Raw genomic sequence first — 22,365 nt, 5'->3', positions numbered from 1 at the left:
CAAAACAACACTAACAACATTTTAAAAAACCCACAAAAACGAGTGCCGTGCCGAAGCCACGGGCTAAAATGCTTTATTATCATTTTTTTTTATTTATAGCATCAATCACAAATTGAAATATATACAGTATTAGCGTTGGAAAAGAAAGTTTTCTTTTTGTTATATTTTTTTTTCTCACCCTAGCGAAACACTTTCTGCAAATGACCTTAATAAAGAAAAATAATAAATTAACCTAAACCACTTTGAATGTCGACCGTATCTTTTATTTACACGGCATCATGCGCGGAAGAAAATACCAACTGAACCGGGATTTCAGACAGCAGATGAATTGAAGTTGATTCATTGAACATCATTAGCAATTGTACAATCAAACAGATGCAACAATGAAAAGTGGAACTATGAAAAATCGAGAATGTTAGATTTGCGAAGGATTTATTCCGAATCATTGTCTGCTAATAGAGAATTCATGTCAGTTGCTGTGTCGGCGATGCCCACACAGCGCGCCGTCCAAATGTGAAGTTGCGTTTTGCTGACAGACATAACACTGTGCCATAATTTATCTGATGGCATGTAAAGAAGCTGCTTAAATTATAGTATTTAAAAGTTTCTTCATTTTGTAAGAGCTCAAGAAATTAATTCTGGTTTGAAAGACAAGATGACGGTAAAACTCAGAAGACGTAGCTGTACAGTACCGTTGGTGTTGGAGACATCATAATAAAGGTAACTGCGTTAACTTCGCTTTTTGTTTGGTAATTTGTTGGATATTATCTTTTGCTGATCTTCTTTGAGCTTGGAGTAAATTTTACATTCTGAACATTTTTATTTGCACTTATCTTCTTAATATGTATTGCTGGGATATCATATAGAATATGAAGTCAGTATAATGGTACTATATTACATATTTGAATGATAAAAGACTGGTAAATGATATAATGATAAACTACAAAATAAATAATTTGCCCAATATCCCAAATATGTTAATTAAAACAAACATTGAATGTAAATTCAGATATAATGAGCAGTTGTAAGAAGTAAGAAATAACATTTTATCCATTGAACCTGTTATGTGTTATCATCATCAGTTTTAAAATAAACACATGGAGACAAGTTTGCTTAAATTCTAAAATTAACAGACACACACACACACACATATGGTATTTTAATCTAATACAGAAATGGTGACATTGATATATGCAGACCAATAGTTTTTTTCTTCTACAGATATAAATTAAAAAGCCTAATTCTGAGAGTTTCACCTACAACATTCATGATGGGAAAGGGCCACTAATTAAGAGCTGACATATGTGGAAGAAAAATACCATCCATGTTGAAAAGGGCTAGAGGTAATGTGAGAAAACATAATTTATCAATCTTATTTAACATTATTGTTGATATTTTATCTCAACTGGTCAAAAGGCTAAGTGGGTTTATGTAATGGTCCAGAGTGTGTTATTTATTTCACATCCCCTTCTGTCTTTCAACAGTAAGAAATTAGCTACTTTGGAGTCCATAGTTCTGATCAATTTGTTTATATAAAACTTGGTTTTGGGCTTAAATCAACATCTTGGATAAATCTAATAATGAGGAAAATCCAAGTATATACATGTGATCATGTATAAGATTAGTTGAGTTTTTTAACCAGCCTAAAAGCCATACTTCCACAATATAGGCTAAAATCATTAAGTTGTCCTTGAAGTTTGATGAGTGTTAACCATTAATAATAATAAGGTGATCTTTCATCTGAGTATGTTACCACCGCATGCAATATTTATACATGTAGTGCAGTTTTTACTAAACGTAGAATACATGCTTATATAAATGAGATCTAGATTGAAGAAGTGAAGATGCATACAAATACATGAGGTTATAACCACTACTGCTGATTCAAGTTTGATCATGCTTGGCCATTGGGCTTATAGAGTCAAGTTTCACAATGATGCTTATTATGAGTGTGATAAAGGTATGGTAGTGAAGTGACCTTGCATCTGATTGGCAGAGTTTCTTATGATTTGCACAACAGTGTTTATGATCCAATTTAGATCTGACTTGTTTAATTATTTGCTTGTATGTCTGAGGCTATAAGCAAAATCTATGCATATAATGTGGTGGTTCTACATCTCACTAGCCATTCTTGCTACTGCTCTTAAAACTATTTCTCATTAATTTCATCAGACTTGGTGAATAGATTTATCTCATCAAGATATAGCAAAAGAGCAATTTTGTAAAAAAAATATTCATTCATATTAAACTCAAATTCTGCATCTGATTGGTTGACCTTGCAAATACTATAAGGGCTCTATTTCTGACAAAAAGATTATTTTGATTTAATGTAGCAGAAATGCTTATATGATCAAAACATTGAACATATTTGATGACAAATAAGAAATAGTTTTTCATGCAAATTTGATAAACATTGATAAATCGGTTCATATCATTAAAAGCTTGGAAGAGTTTGATTACATGCGAGACCATCACATATTAATCATTCTTTATTTAGAGAATTATTTTTGTCAGGATTTAGTAAAATATGTAAAATCAATATGGACTGGTTTTGTTATGTACAGCAACACTAGTTGTTTACTGAGTACTGAGGGAATTGGAGTAAGGCAAGGGTACATTGCAGTAGGTAACCTGGTTGACTTGATAACAGGATTTTAACACAAACATTTTTATCAGGAGTCTAGCATACTAACCATTGATTCACTGCAGATCCTGCCCCCATTAGTTACCTTTTAATACATAAAGCATTTGGGTTTTTTATGTCACAAATCCCATAGGGATTAAAATTAACATCATAGGTCTCACTGGATAGTTTCGTATTTTGACATCCCTCTAATTTTTAAGGTAGAAGGCATGAACCTAATTATCACAAGCCTAGCATTTATAAATTTACACATAAGCTAAATCTATAATGTGGTTCAGATTTACTTTGAGTTAGGCATGGAAATAGGTTGGCTTGTTGGTGACTGCCTGTCACAGTTAGATGAGCATTGGAGATCATATGCGTAACTTAGTCTGCAAATGAGCTGCCGACTTTTATTTGTGTCTGCTACAGAGGTAAATATAAAAAAATCTTGATGGTAGAGGGGTGATGAAAAGTATGCTAATTTGTTATAGTACTAGTGAACTTTATTCATGCATAAGGCACATACTGATTCTTTTAGTTGCCTTGTCACAGAAAAATATTGAAAATAGCTATTTCTAGTAAAAAATTAATGTAAAATGTACCTGCATCCTTTGACCCTACCAGAACCAAACTAAAAGCTCAAATTTGTGCAGCTGCTTTTGCTCATCACAAACATAATTGGGAGTATAACTGCTAACCCTACCCTCTAGCACACATTTCATTCATTCATTGGATTAAAGTCACGTGCACCTTTCGGTATGTGCGACTGTTTAGTTTGTACACATTTGTGTACTTTTTGAATTTAGCGATTAACTTATACAATGCCCCCAAGCAAGCAAGCCGAAGCCCAGGTGCCCCAAAAGGTCCCGCCCAGGCTCTCGTCGCTGCAACCTTCTCCATCGTTGTACTCCGTTGGTGGTCTGTTTCTGCATCCTGCATCTCCTTCCTCTCTCATTTCAGGCAGTAACCGAAGCACACCAGCAGCAGTATTATTAAATTTTCGTTGCAATCAATGCCCAGTTCCCTATATTTATTGGGCTATTCCTGTACTATCTTGCCAAACATGTGATTGTCACATACGCTTCAGATATTCCTGAGTTGTGAATTTTCCTATCTTTTGTAAGGTCTATTAAATTTTGTGTACTTTGCGTACTTGAATTTTCCGGAAATTTTTTCACATCTAGTAGGCTTTTAGTAGCCCTTTATTTTGTTTTGGAGATCTCAATTTGGTTAAGTATTTCGTACGTGTGGCTTTAAACCAATCAGTGTGTTTCAGGGCCAGTAAGTTGTTGGTCAAAAGAGGGCTTTCGTGGGTCAGAATGAAAGCCCTATGTGGTAAAATTTGTTTGTAAAAAAGAAAAAAAAAAAGAAAAGAAAAGAAAAAAAAGGTGGGTAGGGAGTGTGTATGCTATATTTGTGTGATGGCTATAGACATTTTTGTTCGTTTTTCTGCTTTTCCCACATATCCCGACAACACACATTCACGCTCACTTTCTCATTCACACTTATAAGTAGATGTGGGGGGGTGGCCTTATTTATTTTGTTTGATTTCGGGAAGGCAATTCTTTTCATACTGGGGGGTGGGGGTGGTTTGATTATTTGAGGCATACTCTTTTCATTGTTTCTGCCTTCATTCCCCAAGGTCTGCAAGTGTCCTGTTCTTTCTTCTTTTACTGCCTTAGGACGTTTAACTTCATTCTGTGCCTTTTCCTGCTCTTCTTTATTTCAGCTCTTTCTGCCTTATCCCGTGTCCGTTTCTGTTTTGGTCTTCTCGTCCTTTTGATACTGCCATGTTCGCCGTGAGATGTTTTCTTCGAGGGAGGTGGTTTGATTGCCTTTGTTTCCCTTCGCTTTGACCACTTGGCTATTTACCTGTTATTTTTGTTTAGCTTAGCTATTTGTGATTTATTTTAATGTATATTTTTTTTATTTTTATTTTTTTATATTTTTTTTTTTTTTTTTTTGAACCTACGGGGCCTAGCATGCCATTATAATTCCAAAACAGTGATTTTGTAATATTCGTCCTTATCTGGTTTTTATTGTTCGGGTTATGAGCGGCGGTGTCAGTCTGTGAACCCACTAGCCCGAGCCGGCCGTCACAATTCCCAAACAGTGATTTGTAATATTTTGATTGGTTTTTTTCTTTTTGGGTTCGATCTTTTAGGTTTATTGGTTTTAATTTCTTTACATGGTCTCTCTTTATACCCAACCCTTCATTCGGTTTAGATTTGTCCCCTTTTGCCTATTTTGTTAATGAATGTCATGATGTTATTATAGGTCATTCCTATGTTATTGTGTTTTGCCACAAGTAACTCCGGGTATGTCCACCGTTCTCCTATTTGTTCCTGTTGAGATTTTAGTTCGGCCCTTTCCTGGTTGTATTTGGGGCATATATTTATTAAGTGTGCGATTGTTTCTGGAGTTGGGCAGTAGGGGCAGTTTTCGGTTGGTCCCCTTTTTATGTGTTTCCCTGCGCATCCTGCCAATAGTGTTTTACCTGTTCTTATTCTATTTATTATTGTTATATCGTATGGATTTTTGAAGGTCGGACTTTCGACTTTTCTACTTACTTTTTTCATCATCGTGTGTATTAGACTGTTTGCATCCGATTTTTCCCATAGCTCTTGCCACATGTCATTGATCTTGTCCCATGTTATTGATTTCAGTGACGCTGTATGCTATATTTTGGGCTTTTGGTTCGTTTGTGGCGTTTTTTGCTTCTGCATCTGCTTTGTCATTGCCTGGGATTATGGATGTGAGAGGGTATCCATACGAATTCAACGTGTTTGTTGTTTTTTTCAATCTCTTTAAGTAGCGATCTTGCATGATTAATCATATTAGGTCTGCTCTTGGATTGGTCCGTTGCTAACGATTGTAGTACACTGTAAGAGTCGCTTAGAATGACTGCCTTAGTTGTGGGGTATGTTTTGATGTATGTTAATGCCATTAGTATTGCCATGAATTCTACCGTGTATATAGCGCATTGGTCTGGGAGTCTTTTTCCAACGGTGACATCTAATTTTGGGATCACTATCCCTGCTGCAGTTTTATTTGGATTTTTGGTTTTTGATCCATCTGCGAAGATTTGCGTGTATGTCTCGTATTTGTTGTCAATGTACGTTAGTATTGATGCTCTTAGTCCTATCGGGTCATTTTGTTTTTGTCCTAGTTTACGTAAGCTAAGATCTATTTGTGGTGTGGGACAGGTCCACGGGGGGTCTGGGTAGTACCTTATTTTTTCTGGGTTGATATTTGCGATTTGAAATTTCCTTTTTAATTCTATAATTATTTTCCCACTAGGTATTTTTTTATTTTTTCCTTTTGTATCGAATGGTTTGTCGCATGCTAAGAGGGCTTGTAGCGTGAGGTGGTTGGGTTGGTGTATTGATATTCGAGTCGAGTATCGCAGCATCAATTCCTTCCGCCTTAGGTCTAGCAGGGGTTCTCCTACTATTATTAAGATATCTTGTGTGGGGGTACCATTTAGGACGCCGGTGCATACCCTTAGCGCTTTTGATTGGACTGTGTCTAGTTTCTTTAGTAACGTGGCGTTCGCCGCTCCATATACCTGGCAACCGTAGTCCAATTTTGCTCTTATAAGTGCTCTATATAGGGTAACGAGTGTTTTTTGATCAACCCCCCAATTCACCCCTCTGAGGTTTCTGTGGAGGTTGATGTCTCGTTTGCACTTCGTTACGAGTTCTTGGATATGAGCTGCCCACGTGAGTTCGTGGTCGAATACCATACCTAGGAGTGTTGCTTGTTTTTCGAATTTGATGGGTACCCCCTTTAGGGTTAAGTTTGGAGTGGGTGGGGGGTGGCCACCCCCCGGATTGGAAACTATGCCTACTGTTTTTAGAGGTGACAATTTAAATCCCCATTTATCTGTCCAATTTCCTATATCGTTTAGTCCTTTTTGTAGGTGCTTGGTCGTTTCTCTGCTGGCCGGGTTGCCAGTTTTCCATACGGCGCTGTCATCGGCGAATTGGGATAAGTCAAGGTGGTTGGGTTTTACCGCTGTTTCCAGGTCGTTTATCATTATATTAAATAAAGTTGGGCTGATCACGCTTCATTGTGGCGTGCCATTTTCCAGTTTGTATCGTTCGGAGTAGTCTTGTCCTAGTCTGACTTGTATCTTTCTATCGGTTAGGAAGTTAGCAATAAATTTGTATATATTGCCAGTTATTCCGTATGGTTTAAGTTTACTTATCAGTCCCTTAGTCCACATTAGATCATATGCTTTTTCCATGTCTAAGAAGATGGCTGTAACATATCTGGATTTTTAAAATTTTTCTCTAGATGCTAATTTGACAGCGGTTTCTAGTCTCATGAGTTGGTCTATTGTGCTTCGGTAGTTGCGAAACCCGCTCTGTGTATTAGCTAGTAGTCCTTTGCTTTCTAAATGGTATTTCAGCCTGTTGTTTACCATAATTTCCATTATTTTACATATATTGTCTGTTAGTGATATGGGCCTGTATGATTTTATATCGCTTGAGGGTTTTCCAGGCTTAAGAATCGGGACCACTACTGCCTTTTTCCATCTTATAGGTATGGTACCGGTTTCCCATATTTTATTAATGAGGTTAAGTGCAATTGTGACAAGTTTTTTGGGTAGGTTCTTGTACATTTCATACCCCAAAGTGTCCTCCCCGGGGGATGTGGTCTTTTTGCCGGCGAGGGCCTTTCTCCATTCGGCTTCTGTAAACGGAAGGTTTAGTGGGCCGTCATTATTTCCTGCTTCCTTTATGTTGTCAGAGTTGCTTTCCTCAAATTGCCTTTTATGATTTTTAAACTTATCCTCTAAGTTGGTATTGCTACACATGTTGGCGAAATAGTTTGCGAATAATTCTGCCTTATGTTTGTTGTTTTGTCCAGGTATGTTGGGGGTTATTGATTTAGTTTTGCCTCTCATTTTTTTAATTCTTTGCCACACCTCCTTCGATTTTGTGTTAATATCTAGTTTTGAGCAGAATTCTCTCCATGAGTTTTGTTTAGCTATCATAATAGTTTGTTTGGCAGTTTTTTCCTTTTCCTTGTAGTAGTTAAAGTCCCTATTGTTTTTAGTTCTTTTGAATTTGTTTAGAGCTCTTTTTTTCTCTTTAATTGCTATTTTACATTCATTATTCCACCAGGGCACCGTGGGTTTGGGTGCTACTCCTTTAGTTTTAGGAATTGTTTCTTGGGCCATTGTGTTAATGGTTTCTATTAATTTGTCATTAAAGGTGTCAATGTCCCGGTGATATATGGTTTCTGGGTTGATTGAGTCACCTATCTGTTTGAACCTAATCCAGTTGGCCTGTTCGTATTTCCATCTTGGTGTGAAGGACGCTTTATTTTGAGGTATTCTAATTTGTATTTCTATATTTATAAGGTAATGGTCACTTCCCATAGGGTCGCTTTCATCAACTTGCCAATCAGAAATGCCTGCTAATCTTGGTGTGCATAGAGATAGGTCTATTGCTAATGTGTGGCCTGTTCTGTCATCTGTCCGGGTGTGCATTCCGTTGTTTAGAAAAACTAAGTTGCATTTTTGTGCCCATTTTTCTACAATTTTTCCTTTAATGTCCGTCTTTTGACTCCCCCATAGTTCATTGTGCGCATTGAAGTCCCGGCATATTACCACCCATTCTCCACAGTCTTTAATCATTTTGATTGTTTCGTCTGCACTTAAATTGCGCTGCTCATTTGTTTCATAGAGGTTAATGATTAGTACCTGCTTAGTTTGAGCGGTTATTTTGACTATCTGTATTTCGAAGTCATTGGGCGGTCTACTATCTGTTAATTTATGCATTTCTGATGTAATTCCATCTCTAACAAAGGTTGCTAACCCCCCTCCTCTTGCTGTGGGGGATCGATGCTTTAGGTATTTGGTGTTGTAGCCTATGATGTTTGGGATACGTGAGGTATCATTTAGGTGGGTGTCCTGTATGCATATAACATCTGGTTTTCTTTCCTGTTCAAGTATTTTGTTATTTAGTTGGTCAGCGTGGGCCCTAAGGCCGCGTGCATTCCATTGCCATATTTTGATTTCTGCTCTGGAATCCATCTCTAGTGCAAAAAGTCTTAATAGTTTGTTTAATTTACTGTTGTTTTCATTTTATGCGTGTTTCCTACCAGTGAGGGTGCTACCTATTTATTTTGTTTTTGGTATCCTGATTTTTGTTTTGGCCTGCTTATAGTTTACCCCATGGGAGATCATATATTCGACTATTAGGGCTTCTCTAAGAGCCCTGGGGCATTCTGCGTGGTTTGGTTTGTGGTTACCACTACAGTTAGCGCAGTGCTGATTGGTGGCGCTACATGTTTTCCGGTCTGGGTGGTGAAGACCACATTGATTGCACCGGAATAGGTTTCCGCAACTCTTAGAGTAATGCCCCCAATTTTTGCAGTTGCCACAGAACCGTGGTTTGTTTTTGAAAGCAAAAATTTTTTTAGCCTCGAGTTTTTCGGCTATTTTGATAGTTTCTGGGGTGGCGCCCTTAAAAAAGAGTACCACTGCAGTGCTATCCTTTCCCCTTCTTGTTTTTAGGCGGATTGCTTTCTCTACTTCCTGTCCTTTACTCCTTATGTAGTCTACTATTTCATTGGTTTTATTTTGAGTTGATACGTATATGACTCCTTTGTTGTGTGTTTTTGGGGGGTTTGGGTCTATGTGTTGTTTTGTTCTGTTGTGTCTAGTGACCTGAACATTTATTTGGCCTATTCTTTCAATTTCCATATATTTGGCAATCTGTTGTTCAGTGGTGCATTTGATTATCAGCAAGTCGTCTCTAGTGCTTTTAAGCGTGAATTCTCCTTGGTGATGTTTGTTCAATTGCCATGCTATGGTTTTAAAGGCTAACTTCGTTATTTTAGAATTTACTCCCTTGACGAAGAGAGTCAGTTCAGCGGGGTGTTTCTTGTTTTGGATATTTTGCAGACTGGTCTTTTTTCCCTGGTGTTTGTCTCTTTAGCTGACTTTGTTTCGTTGTCCATAACCGGCTTGCTGGGTCTTGTATTGACAGTTAGTGTGTTCCTTATTCTTTCTAACTGGTATTTGGGATTTGGTTTTCCTATTATTCTTACCTTTTGTTGAGTCGTGTGTGACTGCTTTATTTGTGGTAGGGTGAGGGCGTTCTGTTTCATCTAGTAGGTTCTCAGTTTGAGTCCCCTGGCTGCTAGTGTTTTTAACCAGCGTGGTCTGGGTTGTTTTTGTGCTTGTTGAGTATTGTTCCTCAGTTTGGGTACTCATGTCGGATGTAGTTTTGCGGTTACTCGGTAGATTGTCCACATTCTCGTTTACGCTTGGTGACAGGTAGAGTCTACTCATCGAGTCAGTTGGGGTCGAGTTGAAAATTGGCGTTAAGAACTGTATCTGTCGTTTTTCTCTTAGGGGGGATGAGACTGCTTCGGAGTAAGTTTGCCTTAGTTTATCTGCCTTTAGGTTGACCAGGCAGCTGAGATAACTATTTGATGATGTGACATTAATTTTGTTGTTATCCATCTTGAGTTTCTTTATTTGATGTAAGGTATATATGACGGGATATTTCTTTATCTGTCTTAACTATACTTTATTCTACTTAGTACTATGAAAAAGCAACAGCTGTAAGGGGATATGCAAATAGCTTTTATTCTGATTTGTGTAATTAATTATTATATTACTATTATCCAATTTAAACTTATTGAAAATTATTTTCTAGCCAAATGGTCAAAGTAAAAGGTTTTACTTACCCCGATCCAATTTTCTTTTTAAGATCTTTAGAGTTTTTAAATACAGCCTTCTAATTATACAAGTTTCATTACATTGGTCAATAATTAGTCACATGTGATGACACTTGTAACTAATCAAACCACAGCAACTGAGAGCAGACTAAGCACTGATATTTATATGGTACAGTGGCAATATACAGTCTGTCTGCTGCAACACATGAAACAAACTGGACAAATCTGAAAGCCTTGAATTTAACTTTATTTATCTGTATGGTAGAACAGAACCTGAGTTGAAAAGCTTTTAAAGAAAGACCTTGATATCAAACCTAATAATAACTGCAGGAGTTATATTATGGATAATTAACCATTCTCTCAGTTTCAAACTGGGCATTCCATCCCATGGGGTTCTAAATGTAAACCAAGTGTAACTGATATCCTAATGAACTGTAAAGACCATAGCAGCACAACAGCAGGGGACCAGGTATGTCCAGATCCAGAAATCACAGACCAGTTTCAAACTGATGATGAACCACATAAAAATTACACATCTGCTAGAACTTATGTTATGAAGATAACTTAAATTGCATTATTATTAATCCTCCTCCTCACATTCATCATAATTGAGATGCATCATATATGTTTTATTGTAAAATAGTTTATGCAACATAATTCAGTGAAGACCTTTGCTGCCAATTTACCAGTGAACCATTTGTTTCAATGAACATATTTTATGTTGTAACAAGGAGCATCATTTAAACATTATGATACACTTATCATACCTGTATATGAAATCTTAATACTAACACTTATACTTGCAATACTACTACTAATAAAAACACCTGCATTGATAATTTGATTATGTTCAATTGGACTTGTATCTAAATGATCACCAGCTGTATGAAAAGACATATTTTAATATATAGATATTGGATGGAATACTAGTTACCACAATTGAATAGTCATATGATAAATGATATATTATTTTAAACAATTTATATTTGCAGTGAAACATACTTTTACATTATTTTCACTTAAATTTCATTTATAGAGCAGTATACTCTGCATTCATTAAATTACTGAAATGGTTATAATGCAACAACAAATACTGCAACTTCCAGAATCACAAAAATCAAAAGATATAAACAAAAACTTCCCTACATGTATCAACAGTTGTCACTTAATAGACAGAACTCTGAAGATTTAGAATAGGATGTTAACAAATTAGGTATTCAAGTTAAAAAGAAAAAAATACCAAGTAAGCTTACTACCAAAAAATCAAACAATAACAGTGAATTTTAGTACATTCCCAGGAAACAGAATATATGATTTTTCTTAACTTGATCTGATACATCTTAAATCTATAGAAAATGATTCATATTGTATGATTAAATATTATGTAAACAAAAATTCCATCACTTTTTTCAGATGCAACATGCATACCCCAACCCATCCTTCTTGATCATAAAGTATACCAGCATTCCACTATAAGATGGGGAGCTGTAGTGGCTCAGTGGTTAGCTTTCTGGACCTGTGAAATAAGGTAGGTTCAAATTCTACCATCAGACCAACCTGGGTTAGCTACCATGGTGTGTCCTTGGGCAAGGCACTATACTTAAAGTGCCTTGGCACTAAATAACTTACTTGTGTTGGTTTACCATAAAAGGCCAAACCAAACACAAAAAAACAACAACTTTAAAATATGAGTTTTGTCAATGCTAAGTAATTGAAAATCATACTGAAGAAATGTTTTTGTTAATAAAGATTAATGGATCTAAAAAATCTCTTTCTTCTGCAGGAGTTTAAAATGTTAAATTAAAAAGGTCATGGTACACATTGCCTTGTTCGTACACATCAGGCTCCGTAACCCATATCCAACTAAAAATTTTAGTAGAGTCTGAATAAAACATATTTTAATCTGGATGATAATATTCTTTCTCCATTCATATATTACACCACCAAGATTGATCCAAATAAGATTACATTTTACTATAACACTGAGGATGAGTATGCCTCTTAACAACTTACAAATGTGGAGAGAATGGAGTTAAACTGAACTTTGATTTCTTTTCAACCATAGCACAAGATGATCATTTATTATGAAAAAACCTGAATAAAGTTGGAGTTCATAACCATGACAGTCTTGATACAATATAAATTCAATATATTATTGTTGTCTTGAGGTATAGTTCTGTATATTACAATCTCACACAAGATCAGGGTATATTTTAGTACCATACAGTTAATTCGGGATTGTATTAATACCTATTCTGGTGAATGAACATTAAATAAGATTTACTATTTTGGAACCAGTTGCAATAAAGTTTACTAAACAAGAGAAAATATGACTTTACTATAATATCTAAAATGTAAAATCTGCAAACAGAATACTTGCTTGACTTTACACTTCAACTATATCATAATATTTATTTGAAATGAATTTATACAAATGGCATTAAATTGGGTTTCAGGCTGGTAATGACAATGGTAGTAGTGAATAGGGACGGTCTAGGGACTAGGGAACTTCCATGTTAAAAAGGGTATATCCACTCTGGGGACTATGTAATTTAACATGGGAGAAAAAAAAAAAATATCCATTCTAGGGACAAGGGGAATTTAACATGGGAGAAAGAAAAAAAACTATTCACTCTAGGGACAAGGGAAATTGAACATGGGGAATAAATCGTGGGACTGTCTTGGGACTAGGGGAAATGGAACAGGGTCGGGACCCTATTTTAATAAGGTCCCGACCTGATGGGTCTATGAAAATGGAACAGGCGAAAATTGAAACAGGGAGGGGTCTCTATTTTTTTATTATTTTTTTAAACAAAAAAATAAAAAAAGGGGTAGGCAATTGAAAGTCAAGATCTTTTCGAGAGATAGGAATGGCCCTGAAAAGGGCCTTTGGTTTTATGTTAATATACCCTTAACATAAAGGGCATCTGTGACATCTTCTTCTTGACCTTAGGCTGTGCCTGACTGCAGGACCATAGATTAAGACTCTTTTGAGGCATCCTTGATGCTCCACATAAGATTCTTCGCATCCACAGGCTGGTGTCTGTCCTGTGGATAACTGTCCAGTTGGATCGGACATACATTGATATGTCCGTCCGGAACATCATCGAAGACACAAGCGTTGAAGATTGTACATCGGTCCACATGTTGGGGTGCTGAGTAACAGGTGAAGGAATGCAGTGAACTGTACTTATTTATAGGGGGAGGAAGGATTGAAACGGATTGAGTTTGTTGACCAATCCAAACACGCGTTACAAAATTCAGTCAGCCCACGTCCAATCCGAAGAGAGCAGTCTGTGACGTCACATAGTCTATATAGATTCGCTAGCGCCTGTGCGTAGTCAATCTAAGCGACAGTTTTTCAACATGACGGAAACTCAGAAAACGATCAGTTTGGGTGCACTGATGGTGGAGACTACCCAAGGGAACCCAGACTTACTTTCAGAAGAGGTGAATTGGGATTTTGTGGATTTTTTTACCTTGCAAGAATTTGTTCCTGAACCTTCGTCACCTTCTCCTTCATTACCGCACATGGAAAATTTTAGACAGAGACAGAAAGAAGAATTGGAGAAATTTATACAACAGCAAAAGGAAGCGGAACAAGCTTTTCTCCTACAGCAACAGCAGCAAGAAGAAGAGGTAAGAAAAAAACAACAAGAAGAAGACGCAGCAGCAAAGAAACAAGGGTGTCAAAATCAAACGGTCACGGTACTGTTAGACATTTTAGTTAAGAAGTCTGAAACAGATGAATCAGACTTCTTTATTACGGCCGAAGAGAATACGACCTTCCCAAGCTAAACACTCCAACCCTGTGACTACGCCTACTGCACCATCCTTAGTGATTTCAACAAAATCATCATCAACAGTACGCAGTCCAGAAGTAGGCCTTGGCCATGGCAAAGGCTTAAGACAGTTAAAGTTGATTGTTTAAACTCACCCCTTACACCAAAAAAGGCCCTTTTCAGGGCCATCCACGTCTCTCGAAAAGAGATAGGCTTTCAATTGCCAATAACTAATAAAAACCATTTTACCCAATAGTACCTGTCTGTGTATGAGTGTGCGTGAGTGTAGGTTCTTATTTTAAAATCAAAACCCAAAGACACTTACCTTTTATAATTAATTTATTCTTTTATAAATATTTACAATTCACAATTCACAACAGAGCACTTTAAAAAGTTCATAGACTTATTCTGTCTCATTGTTCACTCTCTGTTTTTTTAATTTCTTCACCGTCATAGTCTTTTCCTCCTCTTCCTCTTCACTTTCTTCCCTTCTTTTCTTCTCCTGTTTCTTTTTCTTCACCTGTCTGTTTTCTTCCTCTTCTTCTTCCTCTTCCTCTGAAGAATCCCTCTCTTCTTCTGACTCCTCTTGTTTCTTTTTTGGGCAGTCTGGTGACCAATGTCCTTTTTCTTGACAATAATAACAGGTATCTTGACTTTTGTCTCTTCTAACCCCTTTTTTTTCTTTTTTGACGGTCTGGACACTCTGAAGACCAATGCCCTTTCTTCTGACAGATATAGCAAGTATCTTGACTTTTATCTTGAAAGGAAGGAGAGTAGTCCCTCGGCTGGTCTGAAGAGAATTTTCTAATGACCCCTCGCAAAGCTCTGATGAAACGTTCGATCTTGGTAGTCTCTTCCATTGTTGTGCTCAGTTTGAGAGTGAAATGAATAGTGAAAGGACAAGACACATACCCTTTATATACGCTGGTCTGCTATGACTATAAATTAATCCATGGTGTTTAAACTTTAGTCATTTGACTTTTTGCTATCGAGATGAAATGATCCAATTCATTTGAGAAGAAAGAAGAAGAAAGTAAGAGGCAGAAACGTGATCTATCGCCTCGTACTAGGGCTGAAGTCTTGGCACAAATTCATGCCAGTGATTTTGAAGAGGACATGAGTGAACCAGAATCCAAACCCTCTAAACAAAGTTTACCACCCTTAGTCAACCCTGAAAAGTACTATGACATTCGAGAGACGGAAAAGCGTCCCTCTAGAAAATTTAGAACTACGGCTTACAAATACACAGTGAAGTTTAAAGATTTCAAGTCTGAAGTACCGTTAGAGAAAGCAAAAGGGTTCATCACCGACATGTGGGATTCTTTGCTCACCACACTCAAGCGACAATGTCAACCCAAAGAAGATGATCGCTTGAGACTTTCCATACAACATGATGGCTTGAAATCCCCTGTTTGGATCGAGTTTAGCAGCCCTGCAGAATTGACCACTTCCAAAGTCATGGACAAGATTCAACACGTGCAACAATCTAATGACCAGTTTGACATCACCGATGGAAAAGCCACACTGGACATGACCCACGTCTCTCCTCCTTAAGGGACCGGACAATGCAGAAAGACCTTATTGGTCAACAACCTTCGCATTACCAAAACAAGTCTTGTCCAAATTAACAATTTTCAAGACCACATGTGTTTAGCCCGAGCCATCGTGGTGGGATGAACCTATGCCGACAAGAACGACACGGTAGAATGGAAAAGAGCCTGGGAGAACATTCGAAAATCGAACCGAGCCAAACAACGAAATGAAGCAGAACTTCTGTTACAACAAGCATGCCTGTCCAAAGACACATCCTGTGGCATTCCTGAGATGCAAAAATTGCAAGATGCCCTAGCTCCACGATACACCTTGAAAGTGCACCCTCAAGAAGTGCGCGGGTCTCTGTTGTTTCGAGGGAAAGACTTTAAGGATGGAAAATACATTCACCTTTATCATCACGATGACCATTTCGATACCATTACCACTATCACTGGATTCCTGGGATACAAATATTACTGTGAGAAATGTGACTTATGATGGTTATAATAATCGAGAGCAACACAAACATTGTGGATCGAAATGCTCAGGATGTTTGGCCTCTCAACCCTGTCTGAGCGAAGGGCAAGAACCAGTGCATTGTCCTGCTTGTCTGCGCACATTTGTCAGCCCTGCCTGTTACCAACAACATCTGAAGATGCAAGGTTCACAGAAGAAATGTGCTTGTCAACTCCTGAGATTGTGCCCAATGTGTGGACAAGGTCTATGTATCAACAGTACCAAGGCACACGTATGTTCAGGAAAGAAAAAATGTCACATTTGTCACTGCATTGTGGACTTGGAACACCAATGCTACATACAAAAATACCAATCCCAACCAGAGAAAGAGGATGGTCACAAGAAGAAGAAAGGCAATTTCATCTTTTTCGATTTCGAATGCATGCAAGAGACCAGTATTCACATTCCTAATTTCTGCGTGGCTCATCGAGCGTGCGAGAAGTGATTCAAGAACCTATCTTGAGTTATTGCCCTCACTGCAGTAAGATTCCTGGAGGGCGTGAAAAAATCTTTCAAGGACTGAACACACTAGCCGATTTCACACAATGGGTCTTAGACCCCATCGACAAGACGTGGAGCCAAGAGGACATCGAACATTATTATGGAGATTGTCATCACCATGCCACGGTGATGGCTCACAATTTCTCCGGATACGATGGACAGTTTCTTTTGAGATGTTATACGGAACGTGGCATCGAGCGTCCTAAAATCACTTTGAACGGAGCCAAAATCATTTTCATGCAAGTGGGACAAGTGCAGTTTAAAGATTCGATGAGCTACTTAGCCATGCCTTTGAGTCGAATGCCTAAAATGTTTGGAATGACAGAAATGGCTAAAGGGTACTTTCCACACTTTTTCAATACAGAAGCCAATCAACACGCCGTTCTACCCCATTTGCCTCAGGCTCACTATTACGACCCTGACAACATGCGTACTGAACGAGAAACTTTCTACGCTTGGTACCAGGCTCACGCCTCCGACCCTTTCGACTTTCAGGAAGAAATGCTAAAGTATCGTCGTTCCGACATGGACATTTTACGGCGATGCTGTGGAAAATTTCGAGAACTGTTCATGGAACACGGAGGGGTTGATCATTTAAAAGAGGCTTGCACCATTGCCAAAGCGTGTTCCTTAGTCTACCGACAACGATTCATGCTTGAAAACACTGTGGCTGTCATCAGTCCTCAAACGACCAACTATGTCAAACGTCAATACTCGGTCAAAGCCCCATGCTGGTTGCATTACTTGTGCGACAAGGAAGACAAATGGATTCAGCATGCCCGCAACGGACAGGGCGAAAGATCATCGGAATGCATTCGGTCAATGGCTGGGACTTAGAAAACCCCAAGATCATGTACGAGTTTAACGGTTGCTTATTTCACGGATGTCCCGTCTGTTACCCTGACCGCGGCACTAAAAATCAGTTCTTACAACGAACCATGGAAGACTTGTACCAGGCCATTTGTCAGCCACGCCTAAAGTTAGAACAGGAAGGATAGCAAGTGGTGGAAATGTGGGAACACAAATACAATCACCGTTTGAACACTGATCCTGAGTTTAAACGCCTCATGGAAAGTTACCAGTTCATGGACCCCCTGAACCCAAGTAATAGTTTGTACGGAGGAAGGACCAATGCCACCTGTTTGCTGTACCAAGCTGACGAAGAGAAAGGAGAAGAAATCAAATACTTGGACGTGTGTTCACTGTATTCCTATGTGTGCAAATATTGTTGCTTTCCTGCAGGGCACCCACAATTGTTCACCGAACACATCGACCTAAAAAACATTCGACAATACGAAGGCTTGATCAAGTGCAAAGTTTTGCCTCCCACGAACCTATACCATCCCGTCTTACCTCGCCATTGCCAAGGCAAACTTGTGTTTCCTTTGTGCCGTACTTGTGCTGAAACGTGCAACCAAGATCAACCTTGTCATCACACCCAGGAAGAACGGGCCTTGACGGGGACATGGGTCAGCGTAGAATTGTTCAAAGCTCTGAACATGGGATACCAACTGTTAGAAGTGTACGAAATTTGCCACTTTCCCAAGACACAATAATTCCACAAGGGTGACCCCACGCAGAAAGGCATTTTCGCAGACTACGTGGATGCCTTTTTGAAACTGAGCAAGAAGCCAGTGGCTATCTGTCCTGGTGTCACACTCCCGAAAACCAAAAGACATTCAGAGAGAAATTCTGGGCACAAGAAGGCATTACTTTAAATCACATTGAGAAAAACGAAGGCAGGCGATCGTTTGCCAAAGTGATGTTAAATTGCTTGTGGGGTAAAATGGCACAATGACCGTGTTTACCCAAGACGGAGTATTTGACCGAACCTTCCCGCTACTTTCAGATGATTCACGACAAAGCCAAATTCATGAAACACGTGGACGTCGTTCGTGAGGATTTGATCTTGGTGAATTACGAAGAAGATCTGAACTTTGTAGAAGATGACCCCTTTGGAAATGTCATCATTGCAGCTTACATGACAGCTCATGCTCGCTTAAAATTGTACGAAGCTTTAGAACTGTTAGGGGAACGTGTCTTGTACTTTGACATGGACAGTTGCATTTATATCGATCACCCGAGTCAACAGCACCCTGACATCGAAGGAGACCGTTTAGGAGCCTGGACAGACAAGCACCCCGATGACAAGATTCTAAGTTTCGTTAGTGGTGGTCCCAAAAATTACGGCTACGAATACTGGGACAAACAAGGAGAAGTGCACACGAAGTGTAAAGTGAAAGGACTTACTCTGAATTATCGTACCAGTCGAGTGGTCAACTTTGGCATATTGAAAGAAGCCTTGCAGTCTAGAGAAAGTGACCACCTATCAACCCAACAAGATTGTACGTTTACCCACACACCACATCGTCAGTCGACCCTTGGAAAAAGTCTATCAAATCGTGTAGCAGAAGCGAGTGCGGCTTCCCACCCACTTTACTTTGCCGTATGGACATGTCGGTATAAAACATTGGTTGTAAGAGGATAGCCACCCACCAGAAGGATGACTTCGCCGCAGCAAGAATCGAGTGAGAAATCCAGTGAGAACTCCAAGTTCAAACCCTACCATTTTCCAGTCTTCTTACCTGACTATTGTGATTGTGCCCGTCGATTGGACACGTTTCAAAAATGGCCTACGGATAGGGAAGGATTACCTTCTTCGTATGTTTTAGCTAGAACAGGATTTGTCTACTTCGGACCCGAGTCAGGATTGGGATACGAAGTACAGTGTTTCGCTTGCGGACTGAAGTTACGAATGGATCTATGTATCTACAAAGATTCAGCTATTCTGGAACATACTCGATGGTCTCCGCACTGCCCTTACCTTTCAATGGCCTTTCCACCCATTAAACTACGGTACAATTATGACGGTACCTTCCAAAACTAGACGTAAACACATTGCATCCTATTTCATTGTTGTTTCTTTTCCACATAATAGCTTATTTTTTATAAAATGTTAAACTTTACTAATCTTTTTTCAAGATCACTTTAGTTTGCAAAAATATATCTTGTCATTTATTGGCATTCTACATTGAATTTTGTAAACTAGCTATAAACCTGACCTAATTACTCAACTTAACTGCTGACAGAAACAGTCTACAGTAAATGTATTTCATTTCTATAGCTCGATGGATAAACATTACATCTTTTAAAGCTGTGCACAGAATAGGCCGACATATCACGAGTCAGGAAAACATGGGGGTGGTATCCCCTGTGTCCAAAATTAATATCATTTTGAATAGAATATTCTAGTGACAATTGCCTCTTTTCAAATGGTAAGCATTGCTTTTTTTTATTTTCATCAATCTGTCAAATTCGGTATGCATTTTGCTTTAATATTTGAGATGGAAACCTTAGGTGCATAGAAATGTCAGACAGCATTGTACATCATGGATGGTGTCCAACATACTTTTATGATCATAAAACAAAATCCCATTTTTTAGTTATGGCCACTGATTTAAAAAATATTCATCCAAGCTAAATATAATAATAATAATAATGAGGACTTTGTATAGCGCCTAATCTTTAGAAGCTCTAAGCGCTTTGCAACATTAGACAACATAAAAACATACACAATGATATGATTACAAAAACAAACACCATGAAATTAGAAAACATAAAAAACATGCTGAGAATATTTAAGGTAGTTAACATTATTAAGTCATTAAGTTTGTTTTTGTAGTCAGAATAAGTAGTTTTGAGAGCACTCTTGAATGGGATCACTGCGTCTTTGTGTCTAAGTTCAGTGGGCAATTCATTCCATGTTGCTGGGCCCTGGTATGCAAAAGAATGCTGTCCATGTGACTTTGTTTTCATAGTGAGAATAATGAGTATATGATTGTCGGAAGAGGAGTGTAAGTATCTTGCTTGTGTGTACACATAGGTGAGGTCGGATAGGTATGTTGGACTAGAGTCTGTCAGTGAAACGTAGCACAGAGAACTAATGTTGTGTTTGATTCTGGATCGAATGGATAGCCAGTGTTGGGTACAGAGCAGTGGGGAGGTGTGCTCTGATTGTGGTACTCTAAGTATGATCCAAGCAGCTATGTTTTGAACTTTTTGAAGTCTCTGCAGTAGATATTAAGATGAACCAGACAGAATTGAGTTACCATAGTCCAGTCTTGAAAGCAGTAATGAACACACAAGTGTTTTAGTGGCATCAACTGAAAGATATCTGAGAATGGAGCTGATGCGTCTCAGCTCAAGATACGCAGCCTTGCATATGTTCATGACATGTTGGTGCAATGTGAGAGTACTGTCCAGAGTAACACCTAGGTTTTGTACTGATTGTGTGAATTTAATGTTGGTGTTGCTGATATTTATTGTGTGAGGTAAAGGATGTGAATGAGAAAGTCTTTGATAAGTAAGTATGGCTTGATTTAAATTGTGTTTTTCATGTGACTTGCCAGAGATTTTTAAATGAATTGATAAAGTAACTTGAGACACATTTCAAAGTACATGTTTTAAAAATATTCCATTGATTATTGCTGGCATTTAGAAAAATGCAATACATCCTTTGTTGTGAAACTTATTTTAAAACATTTTATTACTCATGCAGAAGCCTGCTTGAAAACTAATGGCAAAGCAAAGGCAAATGGAATGGAAGAGACCATATCAGAGACCCTCAAATATGCACCCAACCAACGCAGAATGATAAAAAACAAGGTAATCCAAATGACTCTTATTTCATCAATATTGGATTCAGTTTCGTCTTTTAAAGCATAGTATTTGCAAAGCGGATGCATTTCTAAACTGATAACAAAATCAGCTTATCCTATTGCCCAGGACTATCAGAGCTAGAGTCCAGCTAACTACAATTTGCATATATCTTGTCTGATCGGACAAGTGCCTCCATTTGGAATTTTTATTCACATGAAATATTTGGATGAAATAAATTCATCTTTGTGCAAATTGATTGCACCATCCACTTGCCAGAAATGACAAGTAAGTGCAAAGTTATCTTGTATCATGGCTTAACGATAGTAAGGGAAGCACAAGTGCAGTGAAGAAAATTTCATACATTTTTATAATGCTGATTAACATGACTTCTGCATATGTAACTAGTGCTGAGATGATATGACTTTATTTAAGCATTACAATTTTGTTTTAATTTGCAGGTGCCTGAGCAGAAGAAGTAATAGATAAACTTTACAGTGGAGTTGGAGACTGATTCTGATTCATAATCTTAATTAAATCTAGAAAATAAACATTAAAGTCATATTAAAATATCTGTTGTATTGTTTCCTTCTTTCATTTTTCTCTTAAAAACAAATGTCTGAACCTTTAGTCTGTAAATTCAGTGGATTCCTTATCAGCCCATCTACTTTTACTTTACACCATGCTACTTTAAAAAAAAAATGAATTATCCCCATTGGGGTAGGTCCCCCCAACCCCCCACCCTACTTTGTCAACTTACCTGCCACATTTAAATCTAATGGAAGGCCCTGCTGTAAAGCCTGTTAGTAAAACTACCCAACAAGAGGATTTCATACATTTGCAACTCCTAGATGGATGGTAATGTTTTCATTTTTGTAATGTAGATTTGGACATTCTTGCCACCAGTATGGAATATGTGTTTCAGAAACACAAGCAGCTTTCATCAGATTTGCATATAGGTTTTATATGTTGTGAGTATGTTGTAGGAAGTTTTTTTAAATAACATCATATGAGATGATGCCAGTGGAAATGGCAGAAAAGTGTCTGTAT

At 38.0% G+C, this 22,365-nt stretch overlaps 1 long non-coding RNA gene across 1 annotated transcript; it reads left to right on the top strand.

The window, feature by feature from the left end:
- The first annotated feature begins 311 nt into the window (after positions 1-311).
- Positions 312-21,887, top strand: LOC149776410 (uncharacterized). Its single transcript, XR_016416039.1, has 5 exons — positions 312-720; positions 1,222-1,343; positions 11,741-11,855; positions 21,218-21,324; positions 21,777-21,887. It is a non-coding gene; the product is annotated as an uncharacterized LOC149776410 (long non-coding RNA).
- Positions 21,888-22,365: the final 478 nt, after the last annotated feature.

The sequence above is a fragment of the Sinohyriopsis cumingii genome, chromosome 18, assembly GCF_028554795.1.
Source record: "Sinohyriopsis cumingii isolate HCF-2022 chromosome 18, ASM2855479v2, whole genome shotgun sequence".
Taxonomy (NCBI): domain Eukaryota; kingdom Metazoa; phylum Mollusca; class Bivalvia; order Unionida; family Unionidae; genus Sinohyriopsis; species Sinohyriopsis cumingii.
Note: the sequence above shows the minus strand (reverse complement) of the source record. Positions and strands in the feature narration are given on the sequence as shown.